Source organism: Pipistrellus hanaki, assembly GCF_964339955.1.
Source record: "Pipistrellus hanaki genome assembly, chromosome: 1".
Classification (NCBI taxonomy): domain Eukaryota; kingdom Metazoa; phylum Chordata; class Mammalia; order Chiroptera; family Vespertilionidae; genus Pipistrellus; species Pipistrellus hanaki.
In genome coordinates, this window is record NC_140503.1 from 156497974 (window position 1) to 156518997 (window position 21024).

The 21024-nt window shown below is 39.8% G+C and overlaps 1 protein-coding gene across 2 annotated transcripts in view; it reads left to right on the top strand.

The window, feature by feature from the left end:
• Positions 1-21024, top strand: part of GPRIN3 (GPRIN family member 3) — a 73528-nt gene that overhangs the window by 39719 nt on the left and 12785 nt on the right. The window contains exon 1 of one of the 2 annotated variants that reach the window (XM_084881925.1): positions 4930-5039. The exons of the other annotated variant lie outside the window; for it this stretch is intronic. The gene's annotated coding sequence lies outside the window, so the exon portion shown is untranslated. Of the gene's footprint in view, positions 1-4929; positions 5040-21024 lie in introns of those variants that run through there. 2 annotated transcript variants of the gene reach the window in all.

The window sequence follows — 21024 nt, forward strand, 5'->3', positions numbered from 1 at the left end:
AAAGGTCAAAGAATGAGTTAATTCTGTCTAGCATTGAGTGGCTGCTGGCTCTAGGCAGGATGCTATTATTTTATGATTGACTAGAGGCCCCGCACATGAAACTCATGCATGTGCTATCAGGGCCATCTTCCCCAGCTGCTCACAGCCAGCCCTGCCCCCGCCACCACCCAGCCCTGGTTCCCTGTTCATTGTCGGGTGATTGGTGCCTGAGAGCCAGGGGAAAGGACCGAGGGGTTGACTGTTCTTGCCCGCTCTCCAGCCCCACCCACACCATGGGTGGCCATCAGGCGATCAGAGCCTGCCAGCCGGGATAAGGGACCAAGAGGGGTCAGTGTGCCTCATAGTGACTGGTCCAGCGGTCGTTCTGCTTTTAGGATAAATTTTCATATTACCCTTTTATTATATGATAGAGGACTGGTGCATGGTGGCAGGGAGGGCCAACTGGCCTGCCCAGAAGGAGGCCCCAGATCGGGATGGAGGGTCCCCACTGGAGGGCAGGGCCATCTGGGGTGAGGGGCTGTGGGCAGTTTGCAGGCTAGCCATGCCCCCAGCTTTGTCAGGAAGGACGTCTTAAATGATGTGCTGTGTACATGGTCTAATTAGCATATTACCCTTTTATCCTACCTAATAAAAAAATAATATGCAAAATAACCATCACTCCACTACACCCACAAGACACGCCCACCAGCCAATCAGAGTGACTATACAAATAAACCCAACCAAGATGACTACCAGGGGGGAGGCTTGGGTTTCCCTGGTAATGGAGGAAGCCAAGCATTCCACACACCCTGGCTGGCCCAGGCCTCCACTCAAGGCTACAAAGTTTCAATTATAGAAGGTAAACAAATCCTAACAGAAATGGCTGCAGCCATGGAGCAAGCAGGAGGTTTGGCTCCGCTCCAGGCTACGAAGTTTTAATTGTAGAAGATAAATAAAACCTTCTCACAATCGAGGACTGCTGGCTCCCAACTGCTCACCTGCCTGCCTTCCTGATTGCCCCTATCTGCTTCTGCCTACCAGCCTAATCACTCCCTAACCACTCCCATGCCAGCCTGACTGATGTCTAATTGCTCCTCTGCCAGCCTGGTCACCCATATATGCCCTCCCCTGCATGGTTGATCACCTCCAACTGCCCTCCCTTGCAGGCCTGGTCCCTCCCACCTGCCCTCCCCTGCTGGCCATCTTGTGGTGATCATCTTGCGTCCACATGGGGGCAGGAACTTTGACCACATGGGGGCAGCCATATTGTGTATTGGAGTGATAGTCAATCTGCATATTACTCTTTTATTAGATAGGATAGAGGCCTGGTGCATGGGTGGGGGCCGGCTGGTTTGTCCTTAAGGGTGTCCTGGATCAGGGTGGGGTTCCCTTGGGGCGTGGGGCAGCCTGAGTGAGGGGCCTGTGGTGTCTTTCAGGCCAGCCACATCCCCTGGTGACCCAAACAGAGGCTCTCAGCAAAAGTAAACATGCACTGTCCTGGCCGGTGTGGCTCAGTTGGTTAAGCATCACAATCAATATGTCTCACGTAGATGTTTCTCTCTTCCTCTACCTTCCTCTCACTCTAAAAATAAAAAAAAATTAAAAAACATTTTTAAAAAATAAGTAAAATTAAAATAAAACATGCTTCATCTTAATATTCAAAAACATGGAGAGTTTGTTTTAAAAAGTGCTTCTATAATCACTAGGCTCATTTTTTAAATTAATATATATTCTAACCATTATAGCTCTGTTGGTATAAGTCTATTTTACTCTCAATTAACTTTTCTCGCAACTTGCTAAAATTCTCTAAATCACTGTAATAATCTGGTTAGATATGAATATGACGTTCTGGAGATTTAAGTCCTAATTTATAGTAATTATTGGATTAATGCTACAATGGGAATTATCCATTAACTTGAATTTGGAACTTGAGAACAAATTCACTAAATTGATAGATTGCCGCATAATAACTTTACTGAATCATTTTTAAATTAAGAAAAATAAATGATTTATCAAAAGATGTGATTTTTCTCCCACTTTCTTGTTTTCAACATTTCCAAAGCTCCATATATCTCATGTACTGCCAGCTGGTCTTTGATGCTGCCATTCCTATCCTGTGCATTTCATTTCTATCCTAGCCCTTCCCAAACAGAAAGATTTTGAAGTCAACTTTATTATTAGTTATTGACTTTGGGCAAATGAAATATTCTGAGCTCCTGTTTTATCAACTATGAAATGTGAGTTAAATGAGGATTACCCCATAGAGTTATCGTGGGTTTTAAATAATATATAAGAAATCCTAGGACATAAGAATACGTAGAGCTTAGTAAGTGCTCAATAAAATGTTTCTACATCATAACACATCATTAACCTCTTCAAGACACTACTTAATTTTCCTTAGTCTAAACTACTATATTAGTAATATTAGTCAAAGACTTCTGATTCACAGCCTGAGCCATCCCTAAGCATTGTAGCCTCTGAAATGTGTGTGCTCTCCCTCAGTTGCTACTTCTATTATGCATACTCATCCTTTTTGGCCGTCTCAAATTCCAACTTCTACATTGCACTTCTTGTCTTCTTTCATTCACTCGGCCCTTCCCAATATATGTGATGATTGTTTCTCCTATGTGTATTTTGATGAATGAAATTTATAGGAGAGATACCATAGCAAACATAAAAGTATAAGTGCCAAATACAGCACAATACATGTAGGAAAAATATATTTGAAATAATAAGAAAGAAGTGACGCATTGCTGTTTCCAGATTCAGTGAGGAACTGTGTTTGGCAACTTTTATAAGTTAATTTGATTCTAGGTAACTGACCTTTGTTTTCTTAGCATAAAAGTAAAAAGCAGGAAGCCTCTTAATAACTGGATTATATGTGGACTTGAGAGTTATCAGTGTTAATCCTTCTTCATCCATGAGAGGCTGTGCGACCACTGTCAGATAAATGGGAGCCCTTCGTCTCTGTTTTTCTCACTCCTTTTATCTTTTTTATGGTAAATAAAGTTACCACATTTCTCCCCTTACTTCCTTTATACTTTTTTTGTCACTTTGTATTCTGTTTCAGTGACCTTAAAATGGTAATTAAATCAACACATGTGAAATATTTTCTGCCTAAATGAGAATTGAAGTTACTCAAACTAAGTGAATGAATATGCAAGATTTACATGCTATTTAGTAAATTAATCCAACATTTCCAAAATAATTTTTAAATGAAAGGGACATTTATTCCCTTGCTTGCTCAAATATTTGACTTAGGGCTGGGTACAATGGCACTCTTCTACTACAGAAAAAATACTCCTGTCTTTCTGCAAACATTTTTGAGCACCAATTATATGTTGAGAGACTGGATTCTCCTGTAATGCCTATAATTTTCTTGAGGATAAAATGAGAATCCCCATTAAATAATCTACAGTATTTTGTTTTTCCCAACACTGGAATAGGCTTGAAGAACTGTGTTTTATCCTCTATGGGAGAGTATGGTCTTAAATAATGGGTATCTTAATCTTAATCTGACCAAAACGTTATTTAGACATAATTATCTCTTGTATCCTGCCTGCTCTGGTTAACAACTTTTGAAATATATTTCACCGTTGGATATTAAGCCTTAGAGATGATTTATTATGAAAAGAATGAATACAAACCACACTAGCCTTTTGGAGAAAAAGGAGAAAGACCGGACAGATGGAGTTGTTGTGGGGCAGGGGGTGGGGGTGGGGAGGGGGGCACATGGGGTTAGACATTTTAACACAGACCTAGGTCTAGACAGGTGCCCTGGAAGAGAAGGTTAGTGATGTACTATTGAGGTACTTTCTAGCTATTTAATAGCTGCTCCACACATTCAGCACACTAGCCTGAAAAAAAAAAAAAGTCATTGTTGTTTAGTTAAAGTGCTAATCTAATTTGTAGAGGAAATCCAACAGAACTATTATAACAGGAGAAATGAGAAACAAGAACCACTTACGACTGTCATCTTTGAAAAATGTAATTTGTACCCGAGTATGCAATATTGTTTTGAAAATCAGAAGAAATGTTTCCCTCGAGGAACCAGTGACTAACCTAGAAATTTTTAGAGATCCCTTCAGGGTGGGAATAAATCCTGCCATTACATTTTTCGTGAACCTTGATGGCCATGTATATATACATATTAAGCAGACCTCAAAATCATATGTGCTTTTCCTTTTTCTCCTTCTAACTGAGAGTCTTAAACTTTACCTTATGATCATTTAAGGGTTTAAACAACTTCACTATTTTTCTTACATTAATAGCCAATTTTTCAAAAGAGGTATAAATATTTAAAAACTGACTCTCTGGGAGAACAACATCTGACTTTGCCAATTTCTGTGGTGTAAATATTCCCACCAAGGCCAATTGCAAGTTACTTATATGATGTTACTGATTACAGACTGGGAAGATCACAATCAGCTGTGTGAGCCAGCTCCAGCACACTACTGGTTGTAGGCATGCTATTCCCTATCTTTCACCATGTATGATCCTTAGAAGTGGCTCCAGAATGTCAATATAGAAGGGAGTTAGCAGTGGTAGAAGTAGCTGCAGCTCCCAGGTCCATGCCATTCAGCCACCCATTAGAATCCTCTAGTTCAGCCTTGTTCACTGATTTTGAGTCATTTTGGAAACGTCCCCAGCATTCTCTGAATCACTGTGATTTGAAACATTGGGATCATCCTCGACTCCTTCCCTAGCCTTGCTTTTTACGTGCCACCAGTCATTAAATGCTGCCAATGCCACCACTGCCATGGTTTTCATATCCCTTTTCTTTTTATATTCTTAATCTAACAGCACTAAAGGATTCTTCCCTGCTAGTCAGTGATCTTTGAAATCTACTTCTTTTATAAACTTCCTGATTGTTTCGTTGGCCTGTGGCTTCTTACTGCCTAACAAAAAGGCCCAACTTTCACACAAAGCCATTAAGGCTTTTCTGTTTCACCCAATCTAACATCTCAGCTTTTAACTGCTGTAACTACATGCCAATATCAGTTATTGTAGAAATAGCATCGAGTCTGAAAAGTCAGGCACATACAAGAATGTACTACATGGTAAGTATTTCTAATGACTTAATTTTAAAATGTTTTCATGCTCATGAGTACACTATGTTTAAATTTTCAGGACACTCCTCCCTTCCCTGAATAAATGTTATGTTCCACTCCCACTGCACCATTCTCTCTGTGGATTCCAGAGAACTCTCCTGTGCACTTGAAATCATCCCTATTATTCAGGGTTGGCTTCAAATGCATGTAGCACTTATAGACATTAAACACCAGCAAGAGGAAATAATACTTCTTAAAACCAGAAGTAAAAGAGAAGCGACCAGCATCTAAATGGTTCAAACCAGAAGCCAGAGATGGACTGGGACCCCAGGAGGAAAGTATGTCAGGGACCAAAGAGGAGCAATGATATACAAACTCCTAGGAAAGGCATGTGAATGCCATTGAACCAGCGCCGTCTCACAGTTCAAAGTCGGGGTTGTTATAAACCTTCTAAAGTTGGTTAAGTACTCTAGAGCAGCAACATATAAGACTACCTCAGCTGGGCAGGATTAACCCCAGATATCTTCCCAGACATCTAGTGAGGTCTAACTGTATGCTGGGGACTCACATGCAGAACTGGTTTAGACAATGTAAAGAGCTAATATAATATCTGCATTAAGGTAAAACAAGATCTGAAAGTGCAGCTTCAGAGAGGAACACCATTCCCATTTTTACAATCTGAATATTCTTAGCAATGGGAAGTGCAAGGTTTTAACATCTTCCTATCTAATAAAAGAGTATTATGCAAATTAACCATCACTCCACAACAAAAATGGCAGTGTCAATAGACACAAGATGGTGGCACCCAGTTTCTCAGGCCCAGGAAGGGCTGCCGCTGAGAGCAGGCAGTTTGAGGCCCCAGCTGTAGGCCTGGGAGGCGCTTTAGCACCCCCTGCTTGATCAGTTCCCAGTTGCCACCTGGAAAGTAGCCTGGGAGGTGGCCTCACATCCCAGGTGCAATCAGCTCCCAGCTGCAACCTGGGCCGTAACCTGAGAGGCACCGGGCCCCTAGTGGATTATAAAATGGAAAATCTCGGGTCTCTAAGGTTCAATTTGGTAGGAACCTTGTTTCTCCATTCTTACTCTTCTTTATGTGTTATGTGTTTTGTTTTGGTTTTGCTCTATTTTGCACAGTTGAAATAAAACTATTTACTGGGTTTTTAAAAATTCAAAGAAATAAATTTTTAAAAATCATCCATAAACCCACCATATATTAACTCACCAATATTTTAGTATATTTCCTTCTAATATGTTTCTACACACATATTTTCCCTCATATTATTTCAGATAAATATTTCTCGCAGCCCATGGCATCACAACTCATTGATACAATTTATAAAAAAATTAGAGAAAAATAAGGAATTATAAAAATTATACATATATTCCTAAGATTCTTCTTTCAACTTAAAATATTTGTATTTGCATTATTCGCTAGCCTTTCTTGAGACTAGAACCACTGGTTGACATTTAACATCCCCTTTCTTTCATAAACTCATAATGGACTCTCAATATTTTTCTGCTTGTTTTTTTTTTTTTTACAGTGAAACAAAGCATTCCTAATTAAGAATTAAACTGTCAAGTGTTTATAATTATTTTCCCCTTCTACAGCTGTCTGACTTACTCCTAATACAATAGCTACATTTTTTTTTTAGCGACCCATTTTTGTCAAGTCTTACCAAAGCATTCAAAGTAGTTTAAAGCAACAAAATCGTGTTTCCCTTGTTTCATCCTTTGTAGGTAATGGAGTTGTAGTCAAATTGTGTGGTCATAAGAACAAGGACAACTGGCATGAACAAATTCAGCAAGAGCCACTGACCCTTGGTCTCCATACAGCATAAGTGGTAGGAGCAGAACCTGGCAGGCCCCTCTGAGAGGGAGCTGCCTGCCACCAAGTCCTGGGCTTCAGCAGTAGATCTTCCATTGGGAATGGAAAGCTCAGTAGTCGTGTGGAAGTTACTTAGAGAGTGTCTACTGTATAACCTTAGGATGAACTTTATCGTTCACAAACCTACCAGTTATTTTGTTTACTTCCTTAGGCTCAATTCCCAGAAGTAGAATTATTAGTTCAAAGGCTATAGATATTTGTAATGTTCTGAAATTGTTTATCGATTTGTGCTTCCATAAGCAAGCCTGAGGATGCCATTTTCACTCCAACCTTGCAACTGTTGAACATTATTTTTAATCTTTGCCAATTAAATAAGCAAAAATCTGGTGTTTTGTGTTAATACACCTGAATATGGTATTATATAATAGGGTGGTTTTCAACTCTGCAGGCTTGTCAGTTTTACCTGGGAAGATTCTTAAAAATTGTTGTATCTTATAATTTTAGCTACAAAGTATATTACAAAAACATGGCATTGATTTGTATTCTTGCTTTATACTCTTATTACAAAATATTGATAAATGATATTAGGCCTATACCTACAAAAATATGTGGGAGGAGAAAGGGGAAAAGAGAAAGAGGAAAAAAAAAAGGGAAGGAAGAAAGCAAGGTAAGTCCAACAATATCAAAATAAGCATTAGCTGAAATGTTATTGGGAACATTTTAAGGTTTTGCCTTATACGAAATTGTAGCAAACTGAAATTTTATTCTCAGCATAATTTCCTAGTCACTATTATTATTTATACATATAATAATGGATATATGTTATTTTTTATATATTAGTTATATATATTTACAATACATATATATATATATATATATATATATATATATATTAATATAACCAAATATTTAATTAAATTGAGGAAAATATAAGAATATTATTGTGGGAATATAACTCAGTATTTGGAGGGGCTTTTTGTTGGTTTTTGTTGTTTTCTTTTCATTTATCTTTATTGTTGAAAGTATTCCTACTGACCCCCTTGACCCTGAGCCTTCCCCTCCCAGGCCTTCACCACACTGTCTGTGTCCATGGGCTATGGCTATCCTATATAATAATCCTATATAATAAAAAGTCTAATATGCAAATTGTCCCTATGGGCCGGAGTTCAACCTACAGGGAGTTAGATTGTGCTGACCACCAGGGTGCGGTGCTGAACATGGCAGGCATCAGTGATGTGGTGCTGGCAGTGGGTGGCAGTGGAGGTGCTGCCAGCCTGGATGGGCCCCAACGACAGTGGGACCACAGTGGGATGGTGGAGCAGATGAGTGGATGGCACCAGGCCAAGGCAGGTTTGAGCAGGGGCCCCAATCGCCCTGATGGTCTCCCCACAGATTGGCCCTGATCACCTGTCATACCTAGGGACCTTACTCATGCATGAATTTCATGCAACAGGCTTCTAGTATGCATAAGTTCCCCAGTTAATCTCTCCCCACCCACCCACCTACCCACCCTCTCATGCCTTCCTTCTGAAATTCATCAGTCTGTTCCATGCTTCTATGTTTCTGGATCTATGTTGTTCATCAGTTTATTTTATTCATTAGACTCCACATATGAGGGAGATCATGATACTGATCTTTCTCAGACTGGCTTATTTATATATAACTCAATATTTTGAATTACACTTATCCATACAACATCCAGAATGTACGGTTACCTTGCCTGTACAAGTCCTCAAAGAAAAACCTATCCTTAAATGCAATCAGTAAAAGCTAAACGAAATCATAGAAACCATGGCATACTGTGAAAGCAGGCTAAAATAAATAAGGCAATATTCAGCACAGGTTCCTGAGAGCTTACTTAGTATGAGCCATTCAGTCTCTAGGCACTTCCTGTACATCAATGAGCACAAGTAGACAAATGCTGCCCTCTCGTAGCCTGCCTGCCAGCAGGGGATGACGTCAATGTACAATACTCACAGTAAGTAGGTAAATGTTTTGGTATTTTAGAAGCTGATTAGTTTATGAAAAAGAAGTGACAGAGAGTGAAGTCAGAGGACGTCCAATTTAATAGCAGCTTGATCTGGAAGGTCCTCATTGAGGAAGTGGCACTAGAGCAAAGGCCTACAGAAGCCCTGTGAGATGCCGCCACCATATTTCTCTACCCTCCCCCACTGCTCAGCTCCTGCTGCCATGCTGAACTCTTCACTCTACCCAGTTCCTGCCTTTGCCCTAACTATGCTCTCTTCCTGGAGAACAAAGCATAGGGCAAAATGTGAGAGCACCCTGATGTTGGTAAAACAATTAAAAACAAAAAACACTGCTATTGGAGATGAGAGATAGGACAATTGCTTGTTGTTAATGTAAACAGAAAAGCTGAGGGAGGAATTCAGAGTAACCCCACTTGTTGGCTTGTCTTTTATCTGCCTACATCATGAATTCCTTTTAACCTCCCATTCTGTCCTCTTAGAATCAGTAGAGTTTGGGAATCACACTCACCTGGTTTTGAATTTTCATCACTTTGCATGTGCAACTTTGGCAAACTGGATTTCTTTGAGCCTCGGTTTTCTCATCTCTAAAACAAGACAGTAATTCTTCTTTGAAGCCTGTTGTAAAAAAACAAACAAACAAACAAAAAAAAAAACAGTAACATACAAGATCAGGCAAATGACAATGAGAGAGGATACCAGTCTTGAAAAAGAAATGGATCAGATAGTGAAAAACATTTTTTAGACCATGCTAAGGAGAATGTAATGGAGAACCATAACAATTATTTTGCACAGATAAGGGACATATTTGTGTGTCTTAAAAAGATGACATTAGCAACAACTCTTCAGAATTGACCTTGCGAGACCAACTGGTATGATATTGTCCTGTTATGATCAATTCAGTTAAGCCTGGTAGTGACAGAAAGGGTATATTTGATAACTAGCAATTAAAATATGTTTCTAAACTTTACATCTAGACATCCAGTCAATTCTCAAAATATATACAAAATAAATCAATTATTCTTATCATTTTTATTGATGTCTTGCCCCAATTTCATAGAGCTTGACTTTTCCTTAGATATACTAGTTGAGGGGTGTATGATTTGAGGACCAACTGCTAGAATTGCCAAGAATAGAGAAGGGGGAGAGAGATCAACTGATAAAGAAGAGTCAGAGAGACAAGGAAAAAGAAACTTAAGTAAACTATTTTGTGGCCCAACAGATATCACTTTAAAAAGAATTTCTTAGCTGTTGACTTTGAAAAATAATTGCAGTGCCTAGCTTTTAGCTTGTAGATCACCTAGGCAGATAAGAAAATCGTGGTTCCCTTTTACTAGTCAAATGGCTAGGCTGACCTCTTCGCATAGCAAAGAGCAGATGGGACGGGTGTGGAAGAAGAAACCAGCATAAATCCATCATCACTGATAGAAGAGCTCGAAGGTGCACACATGTTCAGTTTTGTCAGAGTGAGGACCACCAGCTTTTAAATTTTTATTATTTTTGAATTGGCAATATATTCATATAGTTTAACATTCCGAAAGCACAAAAAGATGTAGAGTTAAAAGTCTTCCATGTGTCCTATCCCCCACACTCCCAGTTCCCCTCCTCTGATAGCAATTTCTTATTTATCCTTCCAGAGATATTTTATGTGTATACAAGCAAAAGATATTCACTTTTCCCTCTTTAATATAAATGGTAGCCTATTAAACAAACTGCTTTGTATCTTAGGATTTTTTTTTTTAATCATTATCATTGGTTTTTGTGGTGTGTGTGTGTGTGTGTGTGTGTGTGTGTGTGTGTTGTTGTTGTTGTTGTTTTAGTTGTTGTTTTTACTTAGTATATTTTAGAGATTGTTACATATCAATACATAGTTTCCTCATTATTAAAAACAGCTGCTTAGTATATTACTAGTATTTATGGCAGTAACAAACCCCTCCATATTAATAGGCTTTGCACTGTTGTAGTGAACCCTCTCCCTATTAATACACATTTAGAATGCTTCTAACATCTTGTTATTTTATACAATGAATAGTCTTAAGTAGAATTGCTGAGTCAAGCTGTGTATGGCCATGTATCTGACAAATACTGCCAAATTGTTCTCTATAAAAACTGTATTAATTTGCATTCTCACATATAGAGAATGAAGAGCACTATCTTTGAATTGAGAGCTGAAAACTGTATCATCAGTTGCTATCTAGGTGGAGTAAGTTCAAACTCTCTTACATCAACTCACAAGTTGTCATTCTAAGGGTTTTTCTTTCTAGCAAAGATGAATATACTCATCTCCTCCATCAATTGTCGCCTGGGGACAGTTTTGTCTCCCAGGAGATATGTGGCAATGTTAGGAGACATTTTACTTTCTTTTTTTTAAGTCTTTATTATTGAAAGTATTACATATGTTCCCTTCCCCCCACCCTTGACCTCTCCCAGCCTACCCCCACCGCCTACCCCAGGCCTTCACCACTCTATTGTTTGTGTCCCTGGGTTATGCATATATGCATAGAAGTTCATTGGTTGATCTCTTCCCTCCCACCCACCTGTCCCTGCCAGCCCTCTGAGTTTTGACAGTCTGTTTGGTGACATCTTCCGTTGTCACACCTGGGGTGGACATCTAGTGGGCAGGGGCCATGGGTGCTGTGACATGTCCTGCAGTGTACAGAACAGTACGCCCCTCTTTCTCTCCACAAAGCATTATCTGGTCCAAATGTCAGTAGTGTGGAGGTGAGAAATCTGCCCTAGAAAACCTCTGCTTCCTCTTGATCACATTCAACGACATCTTACAAAGCTTAAGATTCTCAAGTAAAATAACAAGTCCTCTCTCTGTGTTTTATAGCACATTTGTGTTTTGTTTCTTTTACCACATTTATATTGTACTGAAATTAAATATTTGCAGGAACTCCAAAACATGAATGCATCTTAATTTATATTTTTATCCTGAATATCTAGCACAAAGAACGCACTTAATTATTAAATTAATGAATAGAGGTTAACATTGCTTTGTAAGTGTCTCAGTGTGACGACTTAAAGGATTTATTTATTTTTTAATCAAAGATTATTCTTTTGGAAATGTCAAGTGAATAAGAAATATTTGAACTTCTAAATTAAACTGTGATTTATTACACAGTATCGGTCACTTAATTGTATGCTATCTTGCTCATGGGGAGCTTTAGATTGAATTTGTCTTGTCTCAGCCAATGGCTTGCAATCTCCTTACTGGCAAAAATCAAAACTTTTAAGTATTTCCTGATGACTTAGTGTTTTACTGACTATAAAGCAAGAAGAGTGATAGGCTGTTTCATTCTCTGTCTTTTCTTTTTAAAATCACAATTCATAGGCCAAACCTAAAGATCTGGACCGCATAAAGGAACTATTTATTCTTAAGAGGAGAGAGCCCTCCCTAATTTTCTCTCATACACGCAGGTCCTCCTTACAAGGAGCAAAATAGTAACCCCGCAGGGGGGTCCAGACCAAGCCCGATAAATCTATCTGCTTCATAACCTGGCCTTCTCTAGGTTTCCCCCAAATTCTCTCGAAGTAAAAGAACCCCAACTGACCAGCTCTGAGCCCAGCTCCCTGTGCATTTATATCCATTACATCCATCACTGCAAGTATTGCCACCAGACACCTTCCCAACATTCAACACGATTAAGGACCCAAGTGTGGGAACCGGAGCAGGGACTGGCTGGTGCCTGACATGAGCGAAAAGCAGAAATGACTTATCAAGCTTTCACCTGGGGCCAGGTAGCAGGTGTCTCGGCTTAGGCGCCCACCTCTCCACTTCCGAGCCACCTTTGCTGGAAGGAAGGTGGGTGGAGCGGAGACCTAATTTTGCCGAGAGCCCCATGGTTGGGGGTGGGGTGGGGGGAGAGAGGAGTGTGGCAGCCAGGGAAAAGAGCAAGGGATCAGCAAGGTCAGGGAGGAATGAAGCAAGGTCCAGAATACTTTTCCTAAGGCTGAGTGGCACTAACTACATTCTGCAGAAAATTGGGATGCAGGGCAGCTTTGATCCTATTGAACACAGGATTGTAAAATGCAAATGCAAAAAAAAATTGCCAGTGTAGAACTGCTTAGTCTATTTCTAATGGCTTTTTTAATCACCTGTTAGCCCTGAGATCCTTGTGCATTTCTTTGCAATTAGGATAAGCTTACAGTTGTCCTTCAAGCCTCAGTTGCAAAAGAAGGAAAACAGTCTAATATCTGTCAGGCAGACCAGGTAATTGATAAGAGCCAGCTTGATTAAAGAAGGTTAAGAATAACAAAACTATATTAATCATTTCTGCTCTAGAAGAGTTCAAATTTTTTAAGAAAAATAACTTACTTAGGCACTTTTAAATAGCAACTTTGATACTTAGCCATGAATTATCTTCACAAGTAGGCAAACGGAGCTATTGAGGGGTTATTTTGTACCATTACTAAAACCTGAGTCTTTATTTTGCTGAGAGAAAAAAAAAAAAAAAAGTCCACACTTCCCACCTGATCCAAAATAAACAGAGCTCATTATTGTGTTAATCTTCAAGTTAGCTAAAAGTTTCTTCTTCTGTCTTCTAAAAGACAGTCTTTAGGTGTCTATAGGTTGGTGTGGGAGAACGTAAACTTATTTAAGTGTTGGATGGTGTGAAGATGGGCTCTCTATAAAACCCATTGCACAGATCCTGCCTTCTTAGGTAAGTCATGTCAAAATAATAATTCATGACTGTGTATTTGCTATCTTCCAAAAACCATAGTAAGTGTCTAATTTATTTCATTTAAGCTTTATACCAACATTCCGAGGCAGGATATTCATGTGTGGTCATGGAAAGGTTTCCGAGCATGAAGGTTTCCAGTTCCCTAAAATTGACTGCAAGCACACAGGTGTGTGCACTTCTGCGTTTCTAGAAAGAAGGTTCATAGTTTCCATCAGCTTCTCAGGAGCATCTGGGACCCTTAAAACATCCACATAGGATTCATCATTATGAAGAGCAGCCACTTCTGTTTGGATTGCCTCTATTAGCTTGAATTCCTAAAGGCAAGGCTATGTATTTTTTAGTTTTTTGTTGTTTTCCTTATTGTCTGATTATGCTTCTTGCCCAGGTCATGAAGCTTCTCTCTCTCTCTCTCTCTCTCTCTCTCTCTCTCTCTCTCTCTCTCTCTCTCTTTCTCTCTCATTCTCTCTCTCTCTCTCTTATTCTCTCCCTCTCTTATTTTCTCTTCTCTCTCTCTCTCATTCTCTCTCTCTTTCTTATTCTCTCTCTCATTCTCTCTCTCTTATTCTCTCCCTCTCTCTTATTCTCTCTCTCTTTTTCTCTCTTTCTTATTCTCTCTCTCTCTCTCTCTCTCTCTCTCTCTCTCTCTCTCTCTCTCTCACACACACACACACACACACACACACACACACATGCTCCTGCCTCTCCCTTGTGTAAAATTGGTTAATAATATGGATCTGGAGCCAGAGTATCTGGTCTCTACCACTTCCTGCTTGCGTGACCCACCTCGGTTTTCAGATCTGCCAAGTGGAACTCAGGGAGGTACATCCTCATCGAGTTATTCTGAGGATTAAATAAGTTTACATGGAGAACAGCGTCTGGAAATTAGAAAGCAATAAATAAGTGCTTGCTGTAACATATGATTCCAATCTGCTGTGAATGTAGAAGCCGTCTGCTCAGTTTGACAAAAGAGGGAGGATATATTTGAGGCCTTCGTGCTTCTCAAAGCCCTTTTTTTATTTCTTGGTTTTTGTCCAGTCCTGCTTACAATGGAATTCAATGAGATAACAGGCCATGCATTCATTTCTCTGGAACAGTGCTGAACAAAAGGACAGCAAGAGGAGCGGGGATGCCGATCCTGTCTCATGAGCCCTCATTAAAGTAGCCATTATAACAGAATGTCCACAGGACACTGTTCCTGGACACAGCAAAGCAGCCTTCTTTTCTCTCCGGCCATTCTGATTTGCGTTAGACTCCGTTTGAAAGGAGGAACCAATTTTCCTGCTAATATCTTTGAAAAGTGCATTTGAGGCCGCTATCAGTGTGAGGGTATGATTTTTTTAAGAAAGTAGGAACTGCTTTTTGAAGCCTGTGGGTGCTTCCTAGGATTGGATCGCCTCTCCTTAAAACTACACTGCCAGGCCCTGCCGGGTGCAGAGTGCAAATGATCTAGGCCACAGTTCCCAGTTAAAGGGAGCAAATAAAGTAGAATGGAACGGGATGGCAGACAACATTTTTTAATGGTCTCTTCTCTCACCTCACTGTTCTCTCAGGGTCTTTGCACCATCCATCTGAGGGCTAAACGCTGCTGTCAGATGGCTGGAGACGCCTAGGTGCCTGTAACTCTTGCACATCACTAAAGAATACAGTGACATCTGGGAGCCCTTGTCCCAGCAAGGTGGCAGTCCTGAAGTGGGCACAGGACCACTGCCATGACCTGTAGGGACCAGCATCCTGCCAGTCCCGGACTGCCACGCCTCTCTCCAGCCCTTCTGGGCACTGCTCTCCTCACCAGAGCAGCTTTGGTGCAAGTCCCAAAGGGATGAGATCCCCCGCTGCCTGTCTTATGAAGTGTGGGTGTCTTTATGAAAACAGGCAGCATGGCATAGCCGTGGATCCCACTGTTTTCAGAATGAGCCCTCGGGGTGTCAGCCATGTACAAGCTGGGCCTCATAAAGGGACCAGTTGTGAATGTCATCATAGTCCGTGTTAATGCCATCCAGGCTGCCCTGCGTGCATACACACACACACACACACACACACACACACACACACAGGCAAAAGTAGGTTTACAGGTGTTCATATGGAAAATATTTTAATAATTAATAAATAATATTACAAGAATAACATTAGTAATTAATAATAAAAAAAGTTTGCATACTTGGAACTGTAAGCCTACTCTTACCCACCATGTATTTTTTCTTTTGTTAATCCTCACCCAAGGATATTTCTTCCATTGATTTTTAAAAGAGTGAAAAGGAGGGAGGAAGGGAGAGGGAGAGGGAGAGAGAGAGGGAGAGAGAGAGAGAGAGAGAGAGAGAGAGAGAGAGAGAGAGAGAGGGAGGGAGGGAGGGAGAGAGAGAGAGAGAGAGAGAGAGAGAGAGAGAGAGAGAGAGAGAAGCATTGATGTGAGAGAGACATGTCAATTGGTTGCCTCCCACACATACCCTGACCAGGGCCAGGGAATGAACCTGCAACCCAGATATGTGCCCTTGACTGGGAATCAAACCCGCCATCCTTCTGTGTGTGTGTGTGTGTGTGTGTGTGTGTGTGTGTGTGTGGCTGGGGGGGGGGAGTAAGTTAGGGTTATACTGTGCATTAGATATGTGGGATTATTTACTACTCATTGCAAGTTTGTACCCATAAACATCATCTCTTATCCCCCCAAGTCCTCCCATCCCATATAACTACCATTTTACTGTTTTTATGAGCTTGGTTTTTTTAGATTCCACATGTAAGTGATGTTATACAGTATTTGTCCTTGTTTGACTTATCTCACCTAGCATAATGCTTTCAAGATTCATCCATGTTGTAAAACATAGCAGATTTTCCTTCCTTTTCATGGCTGAATAATATCCCATTGTGTGTGTATGTCATCTTTTCTTTATCCATTCATCTGTTGATGGATACAGAGATTGCTTCTGTAGCTTGGCTATTGTATATAAGACTGTAATGAACATTTTCGTTTCTTTATCTATTTGATATACTATTCAAAACAGTTTAAATATCTGATAAATTTCTCATCAAAAATAAATACATATGCCTTAGTACAACAGTTCCATTATGAGGATATAAAGTCGTGAAATTGTAGTCCGCCATAAAATGAAATACTTAACATATTCACCTCCTGAGACTGTCTTGGCACCTATCGCATTAGTCCTAACTAAAGTCTTCCTTACCATTTTAACAAGTGTCAGAATCAATTTTTAACACAATCTTAAATATTGAGACTTTTAAGGAGACTAACACTTATCAGGTGCTTAATATGCCAACACACTATTTGTTCTAAATGCTAAACCTGTCCCCTACAACAGCTCAGTGAGGCAGTTCTATGACTGTTATCCCCAATTTATAGATTGAACTGAGGCTCTGAGAGGTTAGTTGCCAAAATACATAGAGTTGGAGTTAGGGACTGGAACTGATACTCTAACCCAGGGATTCTCACCCCTGCTTCCATGTTCTTAAATGCAGTGCCAAACTGCCTTCAGAGGACTAGAGGTTAGGTTGGGAATTCTACTCTGTTAGTGGTTTTGGAGCAAAGCTCTCAAACTCAGCTGTCCACAGAAGCCCAGGTAAGTAATGTGAAGGAGTGAATGGGCCTTCCAGGGGAACAGCCCTTATCGACGCCATCTAGTGTTGCTTTCTGGAAATACATACGTTCTAGGTTTTTAAAGAGAGAATTCTGGATTTTTATGAAAGCTCTCTTCAATTCAAAAAGTCAAAGAAATAAAAAAAAAGGGGGGTGGTGAATGGAAGTTAAAACCATGCAGGACACTCCCCTACACACACACACACACACACACACACACACACACACACACACACTCAGACACCTGCAGGAGGAATTCAGTCAGTATGTGAGCCACCTGTTTACAACCTCTAAATTTTTATGTTAAATCTTAAATTGGAATCTGGTTGATATTTTTTACTCTGAGTAATTTTAAGACATATTCTCATTCTAAACTTCTGAGTAATTACACCTTTTAAATGTCTTATATGTCTAATCTATTGGAGACTAAAGATTTCTGCTATTTGGTGGGTGAGAGGTTGGGGCAAGGAGGGGGAGGGTTGTAGAGGGAAGATTGTCTCAAAATGTAGGCAGTCTCTCCCAGGCACATGGAGATGCTGTGAAAATTACAGCGTCTATGTAATCCAGTGGTGTTGACTTCCTATCTGCTCATAAATCAGATTCTTAATTACAGGTGTTAATGGGCTTTCCATCTTTATTCCTTACCTCAACTAACAAAGCAACCAAAGAAAAACAACCTTTCCAAGTTAAATGAGTACAATTAGCTATCTGTAGGATAATGGTAGTAAGTTCAATGACTGAGTTTTATGAAATCCCTCATGTTTTTCTAAATCTTTCACCTTTCGGTTGCTGAACTTTGAGCATTTCAAAATTTATAGTCCTCTTGGCAAACCAGGTTTCTTGGCTCTGGGTCAAGGTCTGATATAGGAGGCATTCTGTACTCCTGGTTTTATGATACCTTCCAGCTTTTTTAGCAAGTGCCCAATGCACTTATCTTTAATTGTCTAAACCTGAATTGCAGATACATAAAATTTAATAAATAAGATACAACTATTTTCTTACTTCCAAACACAGCACTCTTTTTTATTGTGTTTTCGTTTCTATTTCATGCCATAGATTTAAATTTCTTATTATTTTGAAGTTTGGTAGGACATTAATAGTAGCTATTTTGGAAAGAAATGGCATCAATTAATACCCCTTTAAAATACGTTTCTATTTATTTCAAAGAGAGGAAAGGAGAGAGAGAAACATCAATGATGAGAGAGAATAATTGTTTGGCTACCTCCTGCACACCCCCTACTGGGGATCAAGTCTACAACCCTGCAACCCGGGCATGTGCCCTGACCAGAAACTGAACTGCAACCTCCTGGTTCATGAGTTGACGCTCAACCACTGAGCCACACCAGCTGGATCAATTAATACCTTTTATGCACAAGATCCTGCAGTGTCCTGTGAATGGAAAATAATCAATAAGCTTGTCCCGTTCCCTCCTGAGGCTTAAAGTACTTTGGGATAAATAAGGCATTTATACAAGGAACAACAGTACAAAAACTGCATTAAAAGCTTAATACAAAGGACACAGATTAACCTAGCTATGGGCTTTTTAAAAGAGAGAGATACTTGACCTGGCTGGCATGCCTCAATACCCTGTTTCCCCGAAAATAAGACAGTGTCTTATATTAATTTTTTCACCCAAAGTTGCGGCGCTAGGTCTTATTTTCAGGGGATGTCTTATCTTTCCATGTGCTAGGTCTTATTTTTGGAGGATGTTTTATTTTCGGGGAAACACGGAAGTTAGAGTGTCAGCCTGTGCACCTATGAGTTCAATTCCTGATCAAGGGCACGTACCTACCTTGCAAGTTGTTCCCCACTCTGATCCCCCCCACCCACCTCCCTGTTGAGTTGGATGCAGTAGGCAACCAATCTGTGTGTCTCTGTCACATCAGTGTTTCTTTCTCTCTCTCTCTCTCCTTCTTTCTTCCTCCCATCCACTCCCTCTGAAAAATCAATGAAAAAAAAAAATCCTCTGGTGAGGATTAACAACAAAAAATAGAGAGACTTGATGATTTGAAGGTTTTAGAGGCCTTCAAAAAGTAAACTAAGTGGGATTTAAATGGGACCATAAAGAATAAATAAGCTTTTTCAGGAGAGGGAGGGCAGAGAGTGGAAGGAAGGGTATAATAAAGACAGATACAAAAGAAGGAGAGGGCACAGCAAGTGAACAGAGAATTGCAGTAAGGAAGAAATGGAATATAAACCTCAGGGGGGAGGGGGGAACTGTCATACTTTCAACAAAAGATACATTTAAAATATAAATAAAACAAATAAACGAACAAAAACTGAAGACATGGTCTGAATTAGCAGGAAGTAGTAAAAACCAAAGATGGGGAAATATTCAACCCATTATCTTTAACAATAAGGTTAGCAGGAAGAGCTGATTTAGAGGAGAAGATAAGTTGGATTCACTGCTAGATTTCATATGATTATTTTTTTTAAATATATTTTATTGATTTTACACAGAGAGGAATTGAGAGGGATAGAGAGTTAGAAACGTCGATGAGAGAGAAACATCGACCAGCTGCCTCCTGCACACCCGCCACTGGGGATGTGCCCGCAACCAATGTACATGCCCTTGACCGGAATCGAACCCGGGACCCTTCAGTCCCCAGGCCGATGTTCTTCAACTGAGCCAAACCGGCTTCGGCTTCATATGATTATTGATCAAACAAATAACATTAAACTAAGAGATAAAATTATGTATTTTCAAAATCTGGGACCAAGCAAGTTTGCCTTTGCCTTATTTTGACCCTGTAGCAGTGGTTCTCAACCTTTCTAATGCCGCAACCCTTTAATACAGTTCCTCATGTTGTGGTGATGCCCAACCATAAAATTATTTTCATTGCTACTTCAACGACCCACAGGTTGAGAACTGCTAACAGGGTCACCTAAGACCATCGGAAAACACAGATGTCTACATCATGATTCATAACAGTAGCGAAATTACAGTTATGAAGCAGCAATGAAAATAATTTTATGGTTGGAGGTCACCACAACATGAGGAACTGTATTAAAGGATCATGGCATTAGAAAGGTTGAGAACCACTGCTTTATAGTATGAGTCAAGAGTGTGCTATTTGATTTATAATCCATCACATGCAAATATGTAGGGTTCTTGAATTTTGATACAACAGAGGTCCTCTGAAATAATATAATTTATTTTTCCAATGAGTTAATTGGGAGTCCAGAAAGATTAAGTGATTAGCATGAGGTCATAGACTCTATGAGAAATAGAGGTAATACCAAAACATAGTCATCCACTAGTTTCTGAAACATTGCTTTATTCACATTACCTGGTTATCTTTTCCTTAAATAAAAAAATGTTCATGCATAAAGGCACACAAATAAATTTTTAGATACACTTTTTAAAATTTTTAAAAATTTCCTACCTTTGGGTACTTCCAACTCTCTCTGTCTCCAACTCATCACACTCCTTCTATTTAATACCTAATATGTCTTCTTCTGAATATCTTTAAAATTAATATAATCACATACAAACATATCTGTACACACACACACAAATAGCACATACATAGGTAGTGTTTTATGTCACTGCTTTACAAAAATAAAAACTTAAATAGTCTTTTCTGTATCTTGCTTTTCTCATTCAACCATACTTGGGGAAATCTCAAGTGAAGAGTTATAGCCTAATTAATATTTTTGTGGGTGGAGGAGTGGAGAGGCGGTTATCTTTATTTTTATTTTTTTAAATCTCCATTCGAGGGTGTGTTTTTATTGATTTTAGGGAGAGGAAAATAGAGGAGAAAGAGAGAAACATTGATGTGAGAGTGAAACATTGATCGGTTACCTGCTGTACACACCGACTAGAGATTGAACCCACAATCTGGGTATCTGCCCTGACCAAACCCAAACTTTTTGGTATAAGGGACAAGGCTCCGACCCACTGAACTACACC